This window comes from Mustela nigripes, chromosome 4 (assembly GCF_022355385.1).
Source record: "Mustela nigripes isolate SB6536 chromosome 4, MUSNIG.SB6536, whole genome shotgun sequence".
NCBI lineage: Eukaryota > Metazoa > Chordata > Mammalia > Carnivora > Mustelidae > Mustela > Mustela nigripes.
In genome coordinates, this window is record NC_081560.1 from 84,021,802 (window position 1) to 84,044,258 (window position 22,457).

At 38.0% G+C, this 22,457-nt stretch overlaps 1 protein-coding gene and 1 pseudogene across 4 annotated transcripts in view; both read left to right on the top strand.

Moving 5' to 3' along the window:
- Positions 1 to 22,457, top strand: part of MAGI2 (membrane associated guanylate kinase, WW and PDZ domain containing 2) — a 1,345,167-nt gene that overhangs the window by 970,844 nt on the left and 351,866 nt on the right. The gene's annotated exons all lie outside the window — the stretch shown is intronic.
- On the top strand, positions 2,287 to 2,781 carry LOC132015370 (protein Wnt-2b-like; annotated as a pseudogene).

Below are 22,457 nucleotides of genomic sequence, written 5' to 3' on the forward strand. Positions count from 1 at the left end.
TATTCAATTATCTACATTTTCATATCTTCGACTGTGGTTATTTTAGTTCTTCAGTGCATGTATCATTCACTACCTCTGTCAAAAATATCATTTCAGTTACATTTATTCTAAATCTCATATTAAAAAGAAAAAAATATTTTACTGATTTAAAAGTAACTGAAAAGTATTGTCTGATACCTGGAGAGTAAATGATTTAGGAGGATGAGAAAATGGATCAGTTCAATGGCAAAAAATATTTGCACTGGACAGATTTAACAGTTAAAGAGGCAAGGAAGACTTTGTTCAAGAGTATTGGAATGGAGGAGGAAGATGGAACTCAACTTGGAACTCAGCTGCCCTTGCGGGGTGGGGGGAAAGGGGCAGGAAGATTTTTAAATACTGGAATAGGCTCACAGAAAATCTTTGGAGGACTATCGGGTTGAGGGAAGGGGAAGTTCGGTTAAAAGGATTAGGGCATTTACTTATTTTTGCTAATTGGCAGTTAATCTAAGTTAGACTCCTACCCTCCTACAGAGACTGGGGGATAGGGGTGGTATCTTTTTGGTGACTACATTTCGAAGGGATGTCTCCCAGTTCCTTGAGAAAGATACCTCTGGGTAGTGGAAGATTTACATCTCAGACGCAGAGAAAGAATTTACAGTTGCAAGCTTTTAAAGCAAATACCCTGAGAAATGGGAGGTCAGCAGCCCCACAGAAAGAAAACTGTAGTCAAGTATGGTCAAGCTGAATTGAATGTTAAGGCCATCTTGGCCTCGATGATATTACAAAAGTTCTACATAATCAAACAAGAGATGGTAAAGTGCTAGCTAACAAGGGATTTTCTAGGAGAGCAATGTTAGTTAATATTGAAAGTGAAGTCAAATTCAGATGTGCAATTTTAATCAGCAGCCTACAGAGCTAGACATGAAATCAGCAGTAGTGGATCACCAAGTCATTCCAAGTGTTCTCCCCACTCCCCAGTAACTTGGTAAACTGAGTCAACGCTATTGTTTCAGTCTCTGACTTATCTTTGATCATGGATTACTTGATTCAATTTGACATTCCTTTCCAGAATCTTCTATCTTATTACAGCATGTAGATAGCCAATTTCTATTCTTGGCTTCTTCTCAAACAGCACAACACACTCACACATACAGTTCGGCTTCATGGAGGATTATGTCTTCCTTTTCCCCCCCTCTCTGATATGCAGTAAAAACCTAACATTCTGTAGAGAGTGTTTAATTTTTAGTTTATCATGCTATCCATTATTGTTATCAGAAGTGAATATAATAACCCCAGTCCTCTGTAAATTACAATTAAAGAGGATAGTAAAATCTAATGTGTTGCTCTCTTCTTACTTGGAAACTAATCCAAACTGGATAGAACCCCTTCCTGCTGTGGAGATAGAAGTGTGATCATTGTCAGTCTTTAATTAGAAGTGAAGTCATGTGATAGGTAAGGCTGGAGTCCCTGTCTTATTTTTCATAGCCTTGGAAGTTAGTAAATGTTCAAAAAAAAAAAAAAATGTTAGTCTTGTTCCAGTGTCTGAGCCCTAACCAAGGTTTTTGTGAGTTTCTGGATAATTATATTCTTAAGATCATGTCTTTGCTCTGAGTTCCTGCCCACCATACTTTTTTTAAATATATATATATATTTTATTTGTTTATTTGACAGAGAGCTAGAGAGAGAGCACAAGCAAGCAGAGCGGCAGGGAGAGGGGGAGAGAGAGAAGCAGGCTCTCTGCTGAGCAGGGTGCCCGATGCGGGGCTCGATCCCAGGACCCTGGAATCATGACCCGAGCCGAAGGCAGCCGCTTAACCAACTGAGCCACCCGGGCGCCCCCCACCATACTCTTGATTTCACTCACATTTCCCTTTTTTGTTTTAAGATTTTATTTATTTATTTGACACACACACACAGAGAGAGAGAGAGCATGAGCAGGGGGAGTGGCAGGCTGAGGGAGAAGGAGAAGCAGGCTCCCCAGTGACCAGAGAGTCCAACATGGGGCCCTATCCCAGGACCCTGGGATCATGACCTGAGCCAAAGGCAGACTCTTGATTGACTGAGTCACCGAGGTGCCCTCACCTTTCACTTTCTGTAGCTGTTCTCTCCCGGTGCCCTCACCTTTCACTTTCTGTAGCTGTTCTCTCCAGGCCAACCTAGATGTGGAGCTCCTTGGTCTTTTTAGAAATCTCTCACATAAGGCATTACCAGGTTAATAGAGTTTATTGATGATTTGAGCAGTGCGCATGTGTGGGTGTGGACGTGAAGAAATTTGAAATACAACACTAAATGTTTTTTGGTCTCATGGCTATGCAGTATTTTCTGAAGCTCGGGTGTACGTGCCGTGGTGTAAGTGGACCCTGTACTCTGTGCACCTGCCGTGTGCACTCACAGATTTCTTGCACACAAGTGATTACCTGTGGCAGCCCTCTCATGGGGCTGTGCAGGTTATAGCAACTCAGAATGGTGCCGGCATGACAGCAGCTCGCCAATACTGTGGCTGTGCCGCCCAGACTGATCTTGTATACCATGACAACTCCCCAAAGGTCCTGTGTCTTAGACCAGACTGCGGATTTCCTAGGCACGGCAGGCCGGTTCTATAGCAAGACAAAGGATCCAGCGGTTGTGAAATCATGTGCTGAGGCTGTGGGTAGGAGACACCTCGAGTCACCCGTGTGGCCTGGTGTGAGCGCACATTCCCCTGGGGCTGTGTGGTGCAAGGCAAAGTATGCAGAAACACTGTGCACGTCCATACTTGGCAAGGCCCCCACGAAGGCAGAGCGGCTGGACCAGACCTGACCCTATACATAGCTCGCTCATGCTTCTACTCCAGACCTCCTGAATCAACAGTACAAGCTCTTTGCATGCATACTTTCCTTTGCCCTCCAATCTGGGCTGGTACAGCTTCTATTAAAGGACGTGGGCAGTAATCCAGAAGGACTCTGGTGTCCTGACTGATTCCGTAGCCCTGGGAAGGAATTGACAAAGGTTGTAAGAAACTGATTGGGACCCTGACTTTCCCAGCTGGAGGTTAGCAGGGAAAGTGGAGTAGGTCGGGGTCTTCAGAATGACATAAACTGCTTTAAAGCACATGGTCAAGGCTTATTTCTCCTTTCCTTTGGAGAAAAAAAAATTTTACAATTACTTGGGCTCCTTGGCATCAATATGTTTTCATAGGTTCAATTATCTTCTGCTGCTTCTTTCCCTTCCTTAAGTTTATCTTCATTCCTCATGCAGAGCAGTTTAGCTTTCCTTTTTTTTTTTTTCATGATTTTCTTAAAAAAAGGTAAAACTCATAGGGCCCTGTTTTTTGTAATTAATAAATCTATTCCAGTATTTTTGTTTGTATAAATATCCTCATAAAAACAGTCTGTTGCAAAAAAAAAGAAAGAAAAAAGAAAAAAGAAGAGTCTGTTGCCAGCTTTAAAATAACCATTTCCATCTCTCTGCATCATTTTATATCCTTGGGTTATTGTGTTCTGGGATGTCATGCACAACACGTTCCAAGGTCACATCAAATTAACTGTACCTGAAAGTTGAATTCCTAACTAGGAAGCTAGGAGAAATATGTGTTATTTATTTGGGGTATCCCTTTGCACAATATTGCACTAATCAAGAAATGTAACTAATAGAACTCTCTTTCTTAGGGCCAAGAACAAAGGTTTAACACCCTGTTCTTTTCTGGATTCTACATTCAATGATCCTTTCTAACATTATATCAACATTTGTACTTCTACATACTTTCATAATATTTTTAGATTTCTCTCATTCATTCATTCATTTATACCAGAGACCATTTTAGTATCAAGAGATCATGGAGCTCAAGTGGAATATAGATCAAGGAAACCAGGAAAAAAAATAAGTAAAATTTCATATGGTAAAAAAGAAAATAAAATAAAGTAGGGTATTGGATAGAGTGAAGGGAAGGTGGTAGCTATTTTAGACAGCATGGTCAGGCCCTCTGAACTGTGGTATTTGAGGAGACATGAATGATGAGGAGTTGATTATAAAAGTATCAAAGGAAGAATATTCCAGGTGAAGGAAAGGGCAGAGAGGAATCTGGTTTGACACACCCAAAGAACAGGGAAAATAGCGATGGCAACAACAAAACCAACGAAAACTAGTGTGGTAGGCCTAAGAGAACGGGGCAGAGAATGCTGGGACATGATATTGGAGAGGTCAGCAGGAATGGAATGCCTTGTAGGCTCTGCTATGGAGTTTGGAATTTTTGCTAAATCACATTGGAGGGTTTTGTGGGGGGGGGGGTTTTGTTTGTTTTTATGGAGTATGATTTTATCTGGCTTGTTCTTTCCTTAATCACTTTGCTATGTGGAGATTATATTTTATCTTGATTATTATTAAACTTACCTTAAGAAGTCATATTAAAACTATTGGTACACTCTCTCCAAATTTCCTAGTTCATTCCATTCATGTTTCTTGACTACCTACTATGTTTCTGGCACTGGACTAGACCCAGCAATTCAACAGTGATAAGGGGCTATTCCAACACTCAAGAGTGTTCTCTTACCTTGTGGAAAAATGTTTTGCTCTATTTTCTGTAGACAGTATTGTCCATGATCTCTGCATTCTTATTAGAATCAATATGACTTTCCATGAACTTTTTTCTATGGGTATCTATTTTTAGTCCCATTTTAGTATGGTAAATGGATACCATCTTATACAAAACAAATGATTAAGAATGTAATTGCCAGACAGAGAAAGAAAACACTATATAATATCACTTCTATGTGGAATCTAAAATGAAACCAAACAAGCTCATAGATACAGAGAACAGACTAATGGTTTTCGGAGGTAGGGACTGGGAGGTGGACAAAATGGCTGAAAGAGTCAAAAGGTACAAAGTTTCAGTTATAAAATAAATGTCATGAGGATATAATGTACAGCATGGTGACTATGGTTAATGATACTGCTTTGCACATTTGAAAGTTTGCGGAGAGAGTAGATCTTACAAATTTTCATCACAAGAAAAAAATTACCATGATGTATAGTGAAGGATTATTAACTGGACTTGTGCTGGTCATTTCACATATACACAAGTATCAATTAGGTTGCACATCTGAAACTAATATAATGTCAATTATGCCTCAATAAAAAAATCTCCAGTTAATAAAAGAAGAATGTATTTGCACTTTCATCATTCTTCATATTTTTTTCAATGTCATGATAAGTCTTCCAAGTTCTTTTTATTAGGAAAACTGCATTCATAGTAGAAAATTAAAAAATGATAGCACCTGTGTAGTACTTGTCTCTTTAGTATGGTATTCCAAGTTAATCTGAGGTTGAAAATGTATTAAGTAGCTAGCACATTATCTATAATGCTAGATCCCAGAGTTTCTGTGTCAGGTCATTTCTGTCCCCTCCCCATACTGAACTGCGAAGGGGCAATGACAGTTCAATTGCCACACAGACTGAGTCAAAGCCTGATTATTTGTGGATGGTTTTTGACCTTGAAGAGCTGGGTGAAGAAGATGAGGGGATTCTTTGAACAGAACACTGGGAAAGAAGCCAAAAGCTGAAGACAATACCAATTTTCTGTTGAGGTTGAATCTTAGTGGGCATGGAGCTGGGGGGCTTTCTCTTCTCTCCTCTCTTCCCTTCTCTTTGTAGTGGACTTTAAACTTTTAAGGATTTTTCTTACTCTGTTTATCTCATAATCTCTTATTCCTTCTATTTTATCTGTACCCCCCCCCCATTTTCTCTTCTGTTTTTCCCATAGTATAAGAGATATTTGCATTAAACAAGAGCTCCTTAAGGACCCTATCTGTGAAAATCTGTTTTGAAGTTGGAGGAAAAGACAAGGCACCTTTCTGAACTTTCTTTCCTCTTGGGGCAAGAATGCTGCTTAATAAATTATCCTCCTCTTTCAAAAGATCTAGTATTTTGACTATTAAAGATTTGGAAACAATGGCATATTGTATCTTACAGATCCAGGTTTATTGTAGACCAAGTGCTGGGTAATGAAAATACCTTAGACCTTCCCTCACCTTGGTAAAAAGTACTGGTTTTTGATGATAAAATTAACCAAAGTATAGCTATAAAAATTTTTTTCAGAGTTCATAAGGAATATGTGCTCTTTTCATCCCTACAACAATATATGTATATATGAATTGGGCAAAGCCGAGATGCCAGAAATACAAAGCTCATTGAGATATGAAGATACAAAAATCAATGAACTATGTGGTCTCCACAGTCCCCACTATCTAATGGTGGAGAAAGATGAGAAAAATCAACTATTATATTAAAAATGATAAAGGCTGTAACATTTGAGCCTGGGTTATAGAAGTATATTCATGGCTACCTGCTAAGAATGATGGTCAGGGGACACTTTTAAGCAGGAACTTATCTGAGTCATAGAAGACAGAATTTAGCCAGGAAAAGGAAGTAAGAAGCAGGCTCCAGACAAAGGAAACAGCATATGTAAAAACCAAGAGTCAAGGGACTGTTGTAGAGCCTGAGCATGAAGAAAAGTCTGAGCACAAAAGGTTTATGTGGGAAAGGAGATATACTTGGAGAGATGAGATCATGGCAGATCATAACCGACCTAGTATGCCAGGCTGACTAGAAGCAAAGGGAATGAATGGGACCAAAGAAGTTCTAGATGGGGAAATGAATGAATGAATCTGCATCTGTTGAATGTGTACTGTGGTAGTAGGAAATAGGGTGGATTGAAAGGGATAAGGAAGAGGCAAAGAGACCAGTTAGGAAACGACTGCAAAATTCCAGGTAAGAAATGAGATTTAGCAACAATAACAGGAATGGAGGGGAGAGGAGTTCTGTGTGAGATGATTAAGGAGTGGAATAAAGGACTTACTGAATAATCAGAAGGAAGAGGAAGAAATTCATGTTGGGTCTCATTCTAGTTTGGGCATGGGACAGCTGCAATGCTGATCACCAAGACAGAACAAGTCAGTGGGAAACCTGTTGGGGTGTAAAGACTGTGATACGATTTCAGCCCATGCTGAAATGTAGGCAACAGGTGCTGGTGTAAGGCCAAAAAGTCAATGAAAACAACAATTAGCATGGTTCTCAGAAGCATATACAGAGTCTGAAAAGTATAGTGACTCATGAAAGCGTCACTCTTTCCTTCTATAGAAAGACATTTTTATTTTAAAAAATCATTTATGTTTACCACTACTCCCCCAGTTTACTCTATCCTCTGAAGAAATATCACACTTAGAGACATTATATCCTCATGTTCCGCAAACACTTTATTATGAATCCGTTGGGGTATATACTTGCAAATATTTTGTTTCACTCTGTTTTATCCCTTAGGCAATGTCATGCACATATTCCAGCAAACAGTGTCGTGAAGCAGGAACAGAATAGCAATGTCTTGCCAGTTACCAGATCTGTAGGTGTCTGTCACTTGTGTCCTTTCTTCATTCTGCCCATCATCACTGTCCCCAAGTAGGATCCTAATCATCTCCTGCCTGGAATACATTCATCAGAGTTCTTAAGTACAGACACAGAAACTGATTCTGCTTTTAAGCAGAAAATGAATTTTTTTGAAAGGCTATGGAAAACTTACAGAATCATGAGGAAGGTAGGGAAGTGGCGGGGGCGGGAGGGGAGGTGGAGTGGGAAAGCAGGCTCGGAAAAGAAGAAAAAACAAAGGAAATTTTCCTAGCCAGAATCTCAGCCAGGGTCATCACGGATAGGCCAAGAAAGACACTGCTCTGTCTGGCGAAGCTGCCATGGCCACCCACAGAACCGGCTGTAGCAGTCTCTTCTGTCACTAGAATAAATTCTTCACTGTTGCTGCTTCTTTACATCACGAACTCCAGGTTCAAAATTTCAGGTGGCTGTGTTGGATTGTCCAAACCTGGATTAAAAAAAACAGGTCCATATCATAGTTTTCAAGTTTCTAGAGAAATCAAGTGTCTGGGCTTTTCCTCTTCTGTAGTTGGACATAGCACCCCATTCCCACTAAGATTGGTGCTATGGAGAAAAATACAAGAAAATATAGGAAATAAAATATAGGAAAGAGGGCTTGAATCAGGGCAGCCACAGAAATGCAGGTGTCCCCTTGAATAACCAGCCCATTACCTCCTTGTTCTAATCATTCATTCTTCTATTTTATTGTAAGCACTGTTGTGGGTATGTGCTTTATACGAATGGTACAAATATCAAGAATGCAAGTACCTACTTAAGGTTTTCTCCAAATATACCCCCCACCACCATCTTTTTGGACACGACAATGGTTTCTAATTACTTAAGACTTTTCAACCCAGAATTCACAAAAATTGCATCAGGCTCTGTCTGTAGAGTATGCTCCTCTTGATCTTGAGGTTCGTGAGTTTGAACCCCACACTGGAGGTAGAGTTAACTTTTTTTTTTTTTTTTTAACAGAAATCACAAGTAGGCAGAGAGGCAGGCAGAGAGAGAGATAGAGGGAAGCCAGCTCCCTGATGAGCAGAGAGCCCGATGCGGGACTCGATCCCAGGACCCTGAGATCATGACCTGAGCCAAAGACAGAGGCTTTAATCCACTGATCCACCCAGGCGCCCTAGAGTTTACTTTTTAAAACATCCATCAATTGATCTACATTACATATACACCCTTTCCATTTATTATTTTCTAACATAAATTTCCTCCTCCAAATAATTATATTGCAATATACATACATTACCATGTTCATTCCCTGCAAAACTACACCTTCCCCACCTACTTCTCCCTAACCCATGCCTGAACTCACCTCATTTTTTCCCAAGTATTACCCTACTCCCATTCTTGGCTTCCTTCATGATTCTACTTGAAAATCACTGAAGTCCTGAAGTGATTGAAAATTAAAGACAGACTTACTATGAAATCATATAACATTTATGTATACTAAGTCACCCCTACACCTTCATTCCTAAATCCTCTTTAGGGATCTGTTTTCATTTTTACATTAGATGTTCTTACCTCTTGGAGTACACTATAAATTATTCAAAGGTGAAGATCTTATCTGTTTGTGTATCCCCTCTACCGTGTCTACCGTGTTAAGTACAGAGTCTTCTCTGTATCTCTGCAGAAGAGCTGGACAGACGTTTGACCAGTTTTAGCTCTCACCACTCACTTTCAAAGAATTTATGATTTTGGACTCCATTCTCTGAAACTTAATTTGTTTCATTCTCATCCACAGTCTCTAACTCGAGGTAAATGCTATTCATTATTTCACAAATGTACAAACTTCCTATCACAGTAAGAACCAGACAGGGACGATGGGGCACAAATTTACTCTCATTATTAGAAATTACCTGACGCTAAGGCCCAGATGTTGCTAGTAGTGTCATCCTCATAGAGAAAAGATGACATTACTGTAAATTGAAAGAGCAAATTTCTGTGCCACACCATATAATCTTTTCATGCTTTATAATGTTAAAACAGAAGAAATGAGACTCATTTAAGAATCTGATTATTTTGTCATCATCACAGAATGACATATTAATTGGGTAGTAAATTTGCAAAATGCCCTTATGAATGCAAACAAAATGTGTCTTTTATAAATTAAGTAAAAAACAGATGCCTGTTTCTCACACAAAGTTCCTTTCTGATGCCGTCAGAGCCGTACTTTTTGAGAGAGTGAGTTTTGGCAGATGGCATTATAATTCAAATAAAATGAAATAGACTTCCAAGTACATCCATATTTTCTTGTCATATGAGGGCCAGAAGAATTTTTAGTTTCTAATGTTTCTGAGTGTCCTCATAAATATAACCTGTGTTATTACATAAATACTGATGATTACATTATGACTCTAATGTTAGCTGGGGTGCTGTATGATGATGTCTTTCTGTACAACCAAAGCAGATACTCACTACATCTATTGCAGACCAAGGAAATGCAATACCGAAAGATTTAAAAACACTGAATTTAGATTCTTCCTGAAGAACAGTGTGGAAATTATTTCAGAGTTCTGGAGCATGTATCATAAAGGGGATGCACAGTTGGCCAGATCCTTCTTTGCTTGTGGCTCTTTCCATTTTCTTACCAATATTTAGGAACTGAGAATTCTTTTTTTTTTTTTTTTTAAGATTTTATTTATTTATTTATTTGACAGACAGAGATCACAAGTAGGCAGAGAGGCAGGCAGAGAGGCAGGCAGGGGTGTTGGGGCGGGGGGAAACAAGGCTCCCTGCTGAGCAGAGAGCCCAATGCAGGGCTCGATCCCAGGACCCTGAGATTACGACCTGAGCTGAAGGCAGAGACCCAACCCACTGAGCCTCCCAGGTGCCCCAGGATACTGGGAGTTCTAAGAGAGACCGTCAGTAAAGGAACCCTCTCTTCAAAGGGATTCCAGCTCGATCACTTCTCACCCTCATCAAAAAGAATTTCATTGGGCAAATAAATTAACTGCCTAGTGCAGTAAAAGAATATCCCCCCATTCCCACATAGAGTTGCCATGAAGATCAAATGAGAGGATTCATGTAAAGCACTCAGCACAGTGCCTGATACATTTCAATCAGTTACAGCTGATTTTAATATTTCTATGGTGCTAAAAACTAAGGTGAGATGGGAAAGGGTATAATTTGCCCATGGAAAATGTAAAAGATAACATCCTGGATAGGTTGGGATAGGAACATAAATAGCATTTATCAAGATTAAATGCCATTTTTTTTTTCAATGTAGAGTAAACTCCCCTCAGTAAGTAGAGTTGCCAGGTAGATGTTGACTCCTATTTTTTGACAAAGCTCTAGGGAAACTCTCTGTGAAGCATCTACTGTCCACCCCAATCCCTCCTATAAATGGTCATTCTTTCATTTGAACACCTGTACATCCTTCTACCATAACATTCCCCAATTTATAGAATTTCTCCTACTTACCTATCTCCCTGTAACTATATAGGCACACCTCATTTTATTGTGCTCCACTTTATTGCACTTCAAAGATAGTGAGGTTTCCCGTTTGGGTTTTTGGTTTTTGTTTTTTCGTTTTTCTTTTTTACAAATTGAAGATTTGTGTACCCTTGTGTTGAGCAAGTCTGTTGGTGCCATTTTTCTTTTTAATTTTTTTTTCTTTTTTTAATTTATCTGACAGACAGAGATCACAAGTAGGCAGACAGGCAGGCAGAGGGAGGGGAGGGGGAGAAGCAGGCTCCCTGCTGAGCAGAGAGCCTGATGTGGGGCTCAATCCCAGGACCCTGTGATCATGACCTGAGCCGAAGGCAGAGGCTTTAACCCACTGAGCCTCCCAGGCGCTCTGGTGCCATTTTTCAAACACACTTAGTGTTTCTGTGTCACATTTTGGTAATTCTCCCAGTATTTCAACTTTACCATTATTATGATTTATTATGGTGATCTGTGATCAGTGATTATGACTGGCATGATGGTTAGCATGTTATAGCATTTTTTAAATTAAGGTATGTACATTTTTTCAGACATAATGCTACTTCACATTTAATATACTACAGTAGAGTATAATCCAACTTTTTTATGCACAGGGAAACTAAAAAAATTCATTTCACTTGCTTTATTAAAGTATTCACTTTATTGCAATATTTGCCTTATGGTGTGTTCTAGAACAAAATCCACAGTATCTCCAAAATATGCTTGTATACTGAGCCCCTTCTGCAGAAAAATTTAATCTCTAATTCTTAGCACAGTATTAAATAAACCTTGTGCAAATGAGTAATGAATTTTGCAATGTTCAAATGCAGAATAAAGAGTGAATAATATAAAATAAATGGCATTGATCCATATCTCTCTCCACTACCGTAAATATAGAGCCCAATAGAAGAAATGGAAATGAGGCCAGTGGGATCTGAAAGTTTCTTTCATGCCTATGATTTTCAAAATAGTCTCATTTTTTGCATGTATTTTGCTGAAAACATGTGATATAGGGCAACTTCTCTTATAATAAATTCTGTGCCTATTAAGAGTTTAAATATATTGCCCCTAGGAAGAGCTTGAGAGAAATTTGGGATCTGTCTCAATAAAAGATCATGTTTAGGTCTCAAATATAGAAGAATAAATTTGAAAATGTACATGTGTTATTGTTTGCAAAATTAAACTAAGAAAACATGAATATCTTGTGCAGTATCATGTCATCCATAGTATTGTAAAATATAAACAATGATAGTATTAGTCTCATTTTTAAAAGTACATGATATCTGTAAAGGGGAAATAAAAACAACCAAAAAATCTGTGTTACCAAAACCAACATGATTAAAACTCTAATGCCTGTTTTTCATATTCTTTACTAAAACATTTTCTTTAATCCCAACACCTGTGGTAGGGCAACGACAAGGTAGGAAGTTAGCTTTCTGGAACATGGCCAATATCAGCTCTTTCTTCTCTCTCTCCACCCCAACCCAGCGCATCTGGAAATATTTGAAATATGGGGCAAACACTCTCACCACAAGAATACCTCACCAAAAGTTGAATTAACACTTGTGAAAAAATAATAAAAAATAAAAACTTAACATATTAAACCTAACATATTAAAAAATAAAGAGCATAACATAGCATAACAACACCGCTAAGGTATTAATGTCATAGAAAGTCAAAATTTCCTGTGCTTCCCACCCTGAGGTTGTTCTTCAGATGCAGGTTTATGACCTTTTATCTTTCCCAGTGCCATAGTGGACACAGGCTCTCATTTATTCCTTCAACAAATTCCTGTGCTGAACATTTAATATTAGATTTGGGGAATACAAAGATGAGTAAGATATGCTCCCTGTCCTCATAGTTTTTCACCCTGAAGGAGAAGACGCAGATGGTGATGACGTAGTCCGCAGAACTCGGTATTACGAAGTCTCTTTTCTCAGTAGTGTACTGTATTCTTCTCTCTCTTTGTTGCTTCTTTTTCTTCACTTCCCATGGAATCCTCCTCAGTCTGTCGTGTGATATCTGGGCTTCCTGAGTTTTCCAGCTCTCCCCTCTCACTGTGGAACATGGAACTACCTAAATCACAGCAGCTTTAGGACTATCTCATGTGTATTTCTATTAGTTTGCTGAGTATAGTATACTAATTTTCAACACCAATAAAGTAACTTGCAGGTTCTTTGTCACCTTTTGTTTATTTGCCAGGTGGAAAAAATAATCTTTTTTCTAACAGTAATTCTAAAACACAGACTTCTCTTTTATTTTCAAGTATTATCTCTGAGCGACAATAATTGATCTTTAGAAATAGATTTTTAATCACAGAATTTTATTGAAAGAAAAATGTCACCAGATCAAACAAAGAGAATGTCCTAATGAAAATATCACTATTATCTTAATTATAGTTGTTACTTCAAGGGCTGTATTTGTAGTCCTGATGTGATTTTCATTTGGGAATAAAGAAACTAATTTTTTTGAAGGGAAAAAAACACTGAGATGTCTTTATGCAGAAATAAGTACCATCACTATTTCGATACAGTTTCTTGTTTTCTTTTTTAAAAAACCATCTCTGAGCACTTGAGCACTTGAACTCTGATGCATTTTTTAAAGAAACTATTTTAAATGTGTTTGTACTTTGCTTTTTTTCCCTAACAAAAAGCTGGAACGTAGTATCTCTGGAAAAAGTCACTTATATGTATATCAAATAGAACATTATAATCAGACATAATTGTATTTGTCTTCAAATAGTTTTCCTTATGAACCCCAGTTGCCTCCCTTTCTACCAGAGTATCTTCTTTATAATTCAGGTCCCTTCTCCCACCACTCCAGCTTCAGCTCCACTGCTAAATGTCAGTCTTCTATTTCTGAAGCCTTCAAGACAAGTTTGCATGGGAAAAAAAGAATGAAAGGGATTCATCTACTTAATAATTTTCCAGTCCACATTCTCCACACCCACTTTCATCACCTGTTTTCCGTATTTCAGAAATTTCAGGAAACCTCCTTCTTCCAATAATGAGGCAAAACCACTACTGATTGTTACCTGCCCTAAACTCTAAGTATGGACTATGGGTTCCCTTGGCACCCATTATGCCATCAGGTGCTACTATGGCTGCTATTACAATTACCACTGACAGCGATGATGATGATGGTGATATGATGATGATGGTGATGATGATGACGGAGCAGCAACAGTAGTAGTAATAGTCATAGTGGCATCTAATGTTGATTGAGTGCTAAGCACGTCCGGTACTCTACATTTCTATTCCTTATAACATGGAGCAGTAAAAAATACTGACGCTTGTCCAAGAAAACCCAACATTCAAATCTCCTTTGTCTGATGCAAACGCCTATACCATTTCTGTCAAATGTATCTATTGAAATACTCAACTTGACTTTGACATAATGCTATTACAGCAGGGTTGGTATTTGCAAACTACAACTCATATGTAAGCAAACTTTATATACTATAATTTTGTATAACTAATCATTTGCTTTGGAGCCTTGGTTATTTTGCTGGAGGATAAGAAAATTTGAACCTGCCAACTTAGGGCCTTTTTCTGCCCTTTTTGTTTAAAATAGCCTTGTTGAGGCGTTGGAGGAGGGGAAGGCACTAACCTGCCAATATTAAAGCTCAAATTCTCTATCAGATTTTTCCCCCAACAGGTCTCTTCTTTGCTTTCATCTAAGATGGAACCATGTAGTAGATGAGCATGTATCCCTGTGGTAATGCAGGAGGGTCTGGGGTCAGAAGCTGTTCTTGGTCTTTGCTGGTCTGTTTCAGAACAGCTTACAGTTCTGGCCCTTGTCCAGAGCTGTGAGGACTCCATACCCTGAGTCCTGTCTCCAGGGGCTTTCCACCTCCATGTCCTACTCCCATCCAAGGTGAATGGAAGTCAGACATCGATTCTTAACTCTTCCTCTTTAGATCCCCAATTAAGTAGGCCTAAATTTCCTAAAATAAACAAGTACTTAAATAGAGGGAAAGTCACCCATTGAGAAGCGTGAAAAAGAAAGGTATATTAATATGTGGACTATATGCCCTGTGTGTAGCAGAGGTAATTCAGGCAATGCTAGCCTTTCCTCAGAGAAGAATCTGAGACTACAAGTGAAAATGTCACCTAAGACCCTGACCCAGCTATCATATCAATTAATACTTTAGTTAGTGCTATTCTGTGTGCAAATTAGTATTTCCAGTGCTTTTTACCTCAAAAGGCTGCTACAGATTAAAAATGATTGATTCCCTCTCTTAGACCATTTGGCCCTCTAGAAGGGTCTGTGTGTTGTTTCTGCGCAGTGTCCCTGCTGTTAAAAAGTTTGACTTTTTAAATGTTGAGTCTTACAAAGTTGTTGAATCCCACATATCACATTGTCACTGCCTGTGTGATTTCCACACAGTCCAGTGTTACCACAGGTACGAATCACGGCTCCACTTGAGCCTTTCACATTTCCTGAAAGCCTGGCTTGTAAGTTAAACATGCCTTCAGGGCAGCCTAATTTGTGGGATTGACTGGCTTTTTCCATGCCAGAGAAACCAAGCTCAGACTGACTCTGACAGCTTTATAAGAGTAATATTTTTCATGGAGGTGAAGCAGTTTCCAAGATTTTCCCTGTTTTAGGCATCGGGATACCTTGCAGGCACATCAGGCATCATGTTTTCTATTCTAGGTCTTTTTCTGTAGATAGCATTAGGAAACGCAACCCTCAGCTTTCTTTTTATGTTTCTCAGTTTCCTTCCACTGTGATGCAAATCAGTAATGCAGTACCTGCTATTAATTCCAAATCCCCTATTTAAAAAATATTATTATATCATACCTCCTACCTTATTTTTTAGATATTTTTAATAGATTTTATTTATTTATTTGACAGAGATCACAAGTAGGCAGAGAGGCAGGCAGAGAGAGGGAAGGGAAGCAGGCTCCCTGCTGAGCAGAGAGCCCGATGTGGGGCTTGATCCCAGGACCCTGAGATCATAACCGGAGCCAAAGGCAGAGGCTTTAACCCACTGAGCCATCCAGGTGCCCTTATTTTTAAAATCTTATCAAAAGGGACTTTTTGTTCGATTAGGATGAGATTTCATTTCCGTATCCCTCTGTCTAATCCAGTCCTTCTGTCTGAGAACACTGCAGAGATGGGCCAGAGCTAAACAGGTGAATATTCATAGTCCATCACAGCAGCCAAATCATCAGGAGGAAAAATGTCCTGCCCTCTTTTGTGCTAGGAACTTACTAATGACCTTTCATTCTGTTTGTATGTGGATTAGGAAATTCAGGATTTGCATTAAAATTGCCCCACTTCCCCCTTTTAACAAAACCCCATGTTTTAAGTGAACACTCTTATATGAAGGCAGTACCAGTACAGTCTCTATTAATAGGCACTTGGTTGCTTTTTGATACTGGCTGATATTATCATGACTTGAGATTAACTGTAACCTAACTGAAGGTGTATTTGTAACATTAATACCATTCACCCACCTCAAATTTGAAGATGCTTATGTCAGGGCCCCTGGGTGGCTCGGTCAGTTAATATCTGACTCTTGATCTCAGCTAAGGTCTTGATCTTGATCTTATGGCATTGAGTTCAAGCCCCACATTGGGCTCCACACCAGGAATGGAGCCTCCTTAAAAAAAAAAAAAAAGAGGTTTATGTCCGGTCAAGACACAGTTCCCTACACTGTATTGCCAAGATATGGTGGGGTGGAGACTGTGATTCCAATATCTCTACTTCTAACTAAAAATAATCTGGACAGGAAATTATTTTGGCCAATCCCCCACACATCTGGCTATATAAATATAATTTATTGTCTGTATGTGGACATTTTTGTCATTAAATTTTAATAGGCAGCAGTAGCGCCTTAGATTAATACCAGGTAGGGAATCAGAAATCTCATTGTTACAGTTACACTCTGAATATTCAACTTCCTCCTTTCATGGTATGGGAAAAGCAGTTCCCTGCCTTATTTCTCAACTCTCACCACCTTTGACACTCAGTGGTCTATCTGTGACAGGTACTGCTGAGAAGTATATATTTTTCCACCTAGAACAAGTATAAAACAGAGCACTGTGAACTTGGTCAGACTGCCTATTCTGTTAACGTTGAAAACCATCCCACACCACAAATGGAAAATATGGAAGCTATCCTCTTGTCCTTCCTCTTCCCAGAAAATGTTGACAATTAGTATTTTTATTGATTTTTCTCTTTCAGTGTCCTTTTCAAAAATGTATATGAACTACTACTTTGTTCTCGCAGAAAAATCACAAAGCTCAGTAGACCAGATAAATCAGACTCTATGACAACCCCACATCACCCCGATTTGACAAATACCCAGATTGCTTATCTGTAAAGCAGGCAAGTCCCTTAGGATCCATGAGTGTCATAGCAAGAGGAAAATGTTGCTACTATCTAATGGTGTGTAGAACTGTCACAGTGCTTCCTTGCACCCAGGATTGGTAGAAGGGGCCTCAGACAGCACCATCACAGAGAGCTCGCTCATCCTTCTGACGTTCGTTTAGCGACCCCAGATATGGGCTCAGTCTGATCCGTTTCACTGGTCTAAGTGGCATTTTCATTAAACAATGCTCTGAGGCTGCATAGTAAGTAGAAAATGAAATTAGGGCATATTCCAAAGTAGAATTCAGCTCATCTAATATAATAAACATAAGTAAATTTTAAATTTCATTTTTCCAACTCTTTAACTGGATTGATGTTCAATATTTAGTTGTCCCCAGAGATTTTAAATAGTAGAACTTCCTTGTATATATCAAATTTATTCAATTTAAAAAGACTGTTCCACTAGAAAAATGACATCTGTTGTGTGAATTCACCCCAAAATACCCAATTGACAAGAGTGGTGCTGACTTACTGCATTAGGATTATTTAAATCAATCGTAATGAATTATATCCATGAAATGTAACAATCTGTGATTCCAAGCTCTTCAAAAATTACCTGAGGGTATAGGTAGAATAAGATATACATGTATTTCTCCTAGTTGCACATATTATAAAATATAATGAATTAATAATTAGTGAAAGTATTTAAAGGCTGGCTCTGCCTGTACCATCAGTTGCATGGATACTAAGACTCTGTCCTGCACTCTTATACCCTAGCCTGCTGCTTCCCTCTAAGTAGATAAGCAATAAACATTTCGTGAATGAAAACAGGGGCTCAGAATGTTACATTATGAGAGCTACATTAGAGAATGCCATCAATGACTAATTGCAAATTTCACTTAGACGAATACATCCAAATCTCATCAAGAACACTTTAAGCACAAAACCATAGAATATCCTATTGAAAGCCAGTCATTTCAGGGGCATATAAGAAAACAGCAATCACAACCACCACTCAAATTTAAAAAACAAAAACAAAAAACCATGGTAAAATGTGGCCATTTACCTTAGCTATTTTTTTTTCTAAATCTTTAAAATCTTCACTGATAATGGACAGTGGAGAATTAAAGCAAATTTAAAAATTTTTTTTTTCCTTTCTCATAACCTGTCTTCTTCTTGACTCCCTGGAAAATGGTGGCTAAATAATTCTTAAAAGCCTCCATTATTTATCAGTGTTCACTCCAAGTCAACAATTAAAATATAGAGACTATTCTAGCAGGGGAGAGCCTAGTATGAGCTATTTAGCTCCCAGACCTCACACCTGTCTGCACTCCCCATTTGGAGCTAGGCAACCCATGGAGCAGACCGATCTTCCTGTCGGGGAAAATACGACCAGTAAGGAGGAAGAACTCTCTCTCTCTCCAGCCTCCTACTGTGGGCCTGACCTCTTCCCTAAGCTTTTCCTCTTCTTAGACTCATCAGCCAAGATTCATCTCTAAATAACACCTTGCATCCTGAATCCAAAATGCTGTTCCTGGCACCACAAAGGTGGCAAAACTCTGATAGAGCCTCACTGAAGAAACAACCTGCTTTGACCTACCCGGCTTTTGTAACTTGCCTACTGTGATAACTTTACACCTTACGTTTCACTGAAAGCCAAATGCCCAGTGTCTGCAGTAGTTCTGAGAGTATGATGATGACCTAGAAAGGCAGATTCTCATAAAGAATGGAATCCACTCTGCAGCCTTCACAACGCCCAAAGAACCTATGGGCTCTCCCAAGGTCACTGTCAGTTTAAGAACAGTTATCCATGGGGGAGAATTTCACCAGACCTGTTCTTTCTAGAGACCTCTGCCTCCCCTCTGAATTAGTAAATTCTAGTCTGGCCTTAGGTCTAAATCACTACAACTAGTGTTTGCCCTACACCATACTCTTGAAACTTTGTTATTGCAGCTTTTTCTTTCAAAAGAAACCTAAACTCCAGACTCACGGGCATAACAACTAATGTAAATTAATACCAGGATTTCCAGTCTCTATCAGGAAAACATACTAAAACTGTGCAGTGTTATAGTTATTCTCCTTTCGAACCTCAATGATATTTTCTTAAAGCATTTATCTTCTGGGGCTTTGTATAATGAAAACTTGATCCCCAAATCTATAATTCTATAATTTCTCTAGTACTTGCCCCCTCCTTTTTTTTTTTTTTTAAAAGCCTGCATGGTTAGCAATTTTATATACAGTTTGGTCCATTTGCTTTGTTTGTATTCAATTTCAGGTTATTTTTTTCATCTTGTTTTATTTAGTTTTTGTTGTTTTTTGTTTGTTTGTTTGTTTGTTTTCAAATAAATGTATGTCAATACATGGTTTGTAAAGAAGCCTTCTTCCCTTTCCTAACCCTTGACTGTACATGCCCACCTCCTATAATTAAACAGTTTCTTTAGTTTCTGGCTGTATTTCTTATGTATTTTTTTTAATAAGCATAGGAATGTTTTTGTTTAATTAAATATCACACAGATCACTATAGCAGACACTAGAGATTTTTCTTACAGGTTTTGCAGCTCTGTAATGGTGCACCCTGTGTGTAGACTGTGTTTTGGGTTTTTTTTAAAACTTGTTCTGACTAGATATTGAGCTTGCTTCCATAGTTTGCTAGTAAAATAATACTGCAGTGAATAACTTTGTACATTTGTGGGGACTTTTTGTGGTTAAAATGGAAACTTTAGAGAAATTTCTTAGAGGAAGGATTGTTGGATCAAAAGGTAATGTGTCTATTTTATGCCAAATTTCCCTCAAGAGAGGATACACCATATTGATCATCCACCAGCCTGGTGGGAGAGAGCCAGTTCCTTTACAACCCTGCTAAAAGAGGGGTGTCCTCAAGGTTTTTAATTTTTGCCAGTCTGGTAGGTCAGGAGTAGTATAGCAATATAGTGTTGATTTGGAATTCTGTGGTGATAAGAGAATTGGTCATCTTTTCAGGTAAAAAGGACGTTTGTGAATACTTTGGTAAACCGTCTTTCCTGGCAGTTGCACACTTTTCTATCAAGTTTTTAGTATTTTTTTTCCTTTTTTCCCTTCACTTTTTAAAACTTCTTTATGGGGATGCCGAGGTGGTTAAGTCGGCTAAGTGCCCAACTCTTGATTTCAACTCAGATTAGGATCTCAGAATTTTGAGATCCAGCCACAAGTTGGGCTCTGTGCTCAGCAGGCAGTCTACTTTTCTCTCTCTCTCTCCCTCTCCTCCTGCCCCTCCCCCTGCTTGTGCACGGACTCACTCTCTCTCTCAAAATAAATAAATAAATAATAAGCTAAATAATATAACATAAAAATGACATAAATTTTAAAATAAATAAATAAATCTTTAAAAAATAGAAATTCTTTTTGAAGGACAACAGCTTTTTATCACTAATAATATGTTACAAATCTTTTTCTCTCGGTTTGTCATTAATCTTGTCACATTGACTTTGATGTTTTGGACTGTACAGAAATTCTTTGTTGCTTTTATGTACTCAAATTCACCAAGTTTGAATCCTAGGAAAGCCTTTCCTCACACCCAATTTATAAAGGAATTTATACCTACTATTATCACATTGTTTCATTTGTTTCCTCCCCATTTGGAGTTTAGTATGGTACACTAACTAAAAATCTATCTATTTAAGTTTCTGCATCTTCACTGGGTCCAATCTTGATAAATTCTACTTTTCTAAGAAATTATCCATTTCATTTAGATCTTCAATTTTGTTGGCATAGGTTTGTGCAACATATTCTACAGTTTTTATGATTGTTTCCCTGTGTCCTTTCTTACTTTGTTCTATGTGACTTATCTTTTAATCCTGTTAGTATGTTTTTTTTTTTTTTTTGCTTATTTTTAAAATGAAACAACATTTTGGTTACTTTTACTATTTTTCAGTTATCTAACATGAATTTTTTCTTTTATCTTTCTTTTTGTGTTTTTTTTTTTTCCTTGAGAAATTCCTTTGTTGTTCTTTTTCTAGCTTTCGAATTAGGAACTCACCTTCATTATTTTTATTCATATATATATGACATAAAATTTTCTCTGATCACTGTTTTAACTGTACCTGACAGATTTTGCTGCTTAGTGTTTTCATTCTCATTGCTTCTAGGAATTTGACAATTTCAGTTTGCATTTCCTTTTTGGCACAAAAGTTGTTTATTTAGAGTTTCTAATTTCTAGATGAAAGTTCTTTTGATTATGATTTTATTATTACTGTCTAGATTGTATTGCATTATGGTCATTAATGACTATATTAATTTCCGCTTTGTGGAACTTATTAAGACTTTTTATAATGTAATATGTAGACAGTTTTGGAGAATGTTCTGTGAGTACTTGAAAAGAATATATATTCCCTATTATGGAGGTATAAAACTAGAAAAAGAGATGTGGGGAGAACGAAAAGATTTCCCTAGTTAATTATATTACATTTAGTTCTTCTCTATGTGTCATTTTGTCAGTTTGACCTATCTTCAGCTGGGAGCAGTCTTAAATATTTGTCATTAATGTATTTCTATTTCTTCTCACACTTCCTATAGTTAGAGTTTTATAAAGGTAGTTTGTATTATTTATCATACAGATAGTTACCGTTATATCTTCATTATGAATTACGACCTTCATCGTTATAATGTTCCTTATTCTTTTTTCTTTAAGATTTTATCTATTTATTTGAGAGAGAGAATGAGAGGGAAGAGCAAGAAAGGGGAGAGGTCAGAGGGAGAAGCAGACATCCCACCGATGTGGGACTAGATCCTGGGACTCTAGGATCATGACCTGAGCCGAAGACAGTTGCTTAACCAACTGAGCCACCCAGGCGCCCTAATGTTCCTTATTCTTATTAATGCTTTTGACTTGAATTCTAAAATCTGATAGCAAAGACTATACCTCCTGTTGTCTTATTTTTTTCTATCTGAGTGGTATATCTTTGTCCAAGCCTTTACTTTTAGCTTTTTTGAGTAACTTTGTTTAAATGTGTCTATTCTTTACAGGATAAACTGGGGTTTTCCTTTATAAGCTAATTAGAAAATCTTAAGAGAAACAAATTGTGTTCATTTCTATATTTTAACTGTCATTTTATGTTATATTTGTTGACAATGTCATGTTCTAATGATCATGGTTTTTTTCTCTGTGTAGTCTGTTTTCTTTGGGGTTTTGTTTGTTTGGGTATTTAGAACAGCCTATATTTGTGTTCTGATGTTTACCTTCATACTTTTATAAGGCCTTTGTTCACTTGCTAATTTTAAGTGGTGTTCTATACTCCCACCTATTACCAAAGCAACAATTAATCCTGTTCCCACCTTTGTTTGGCTCTGAT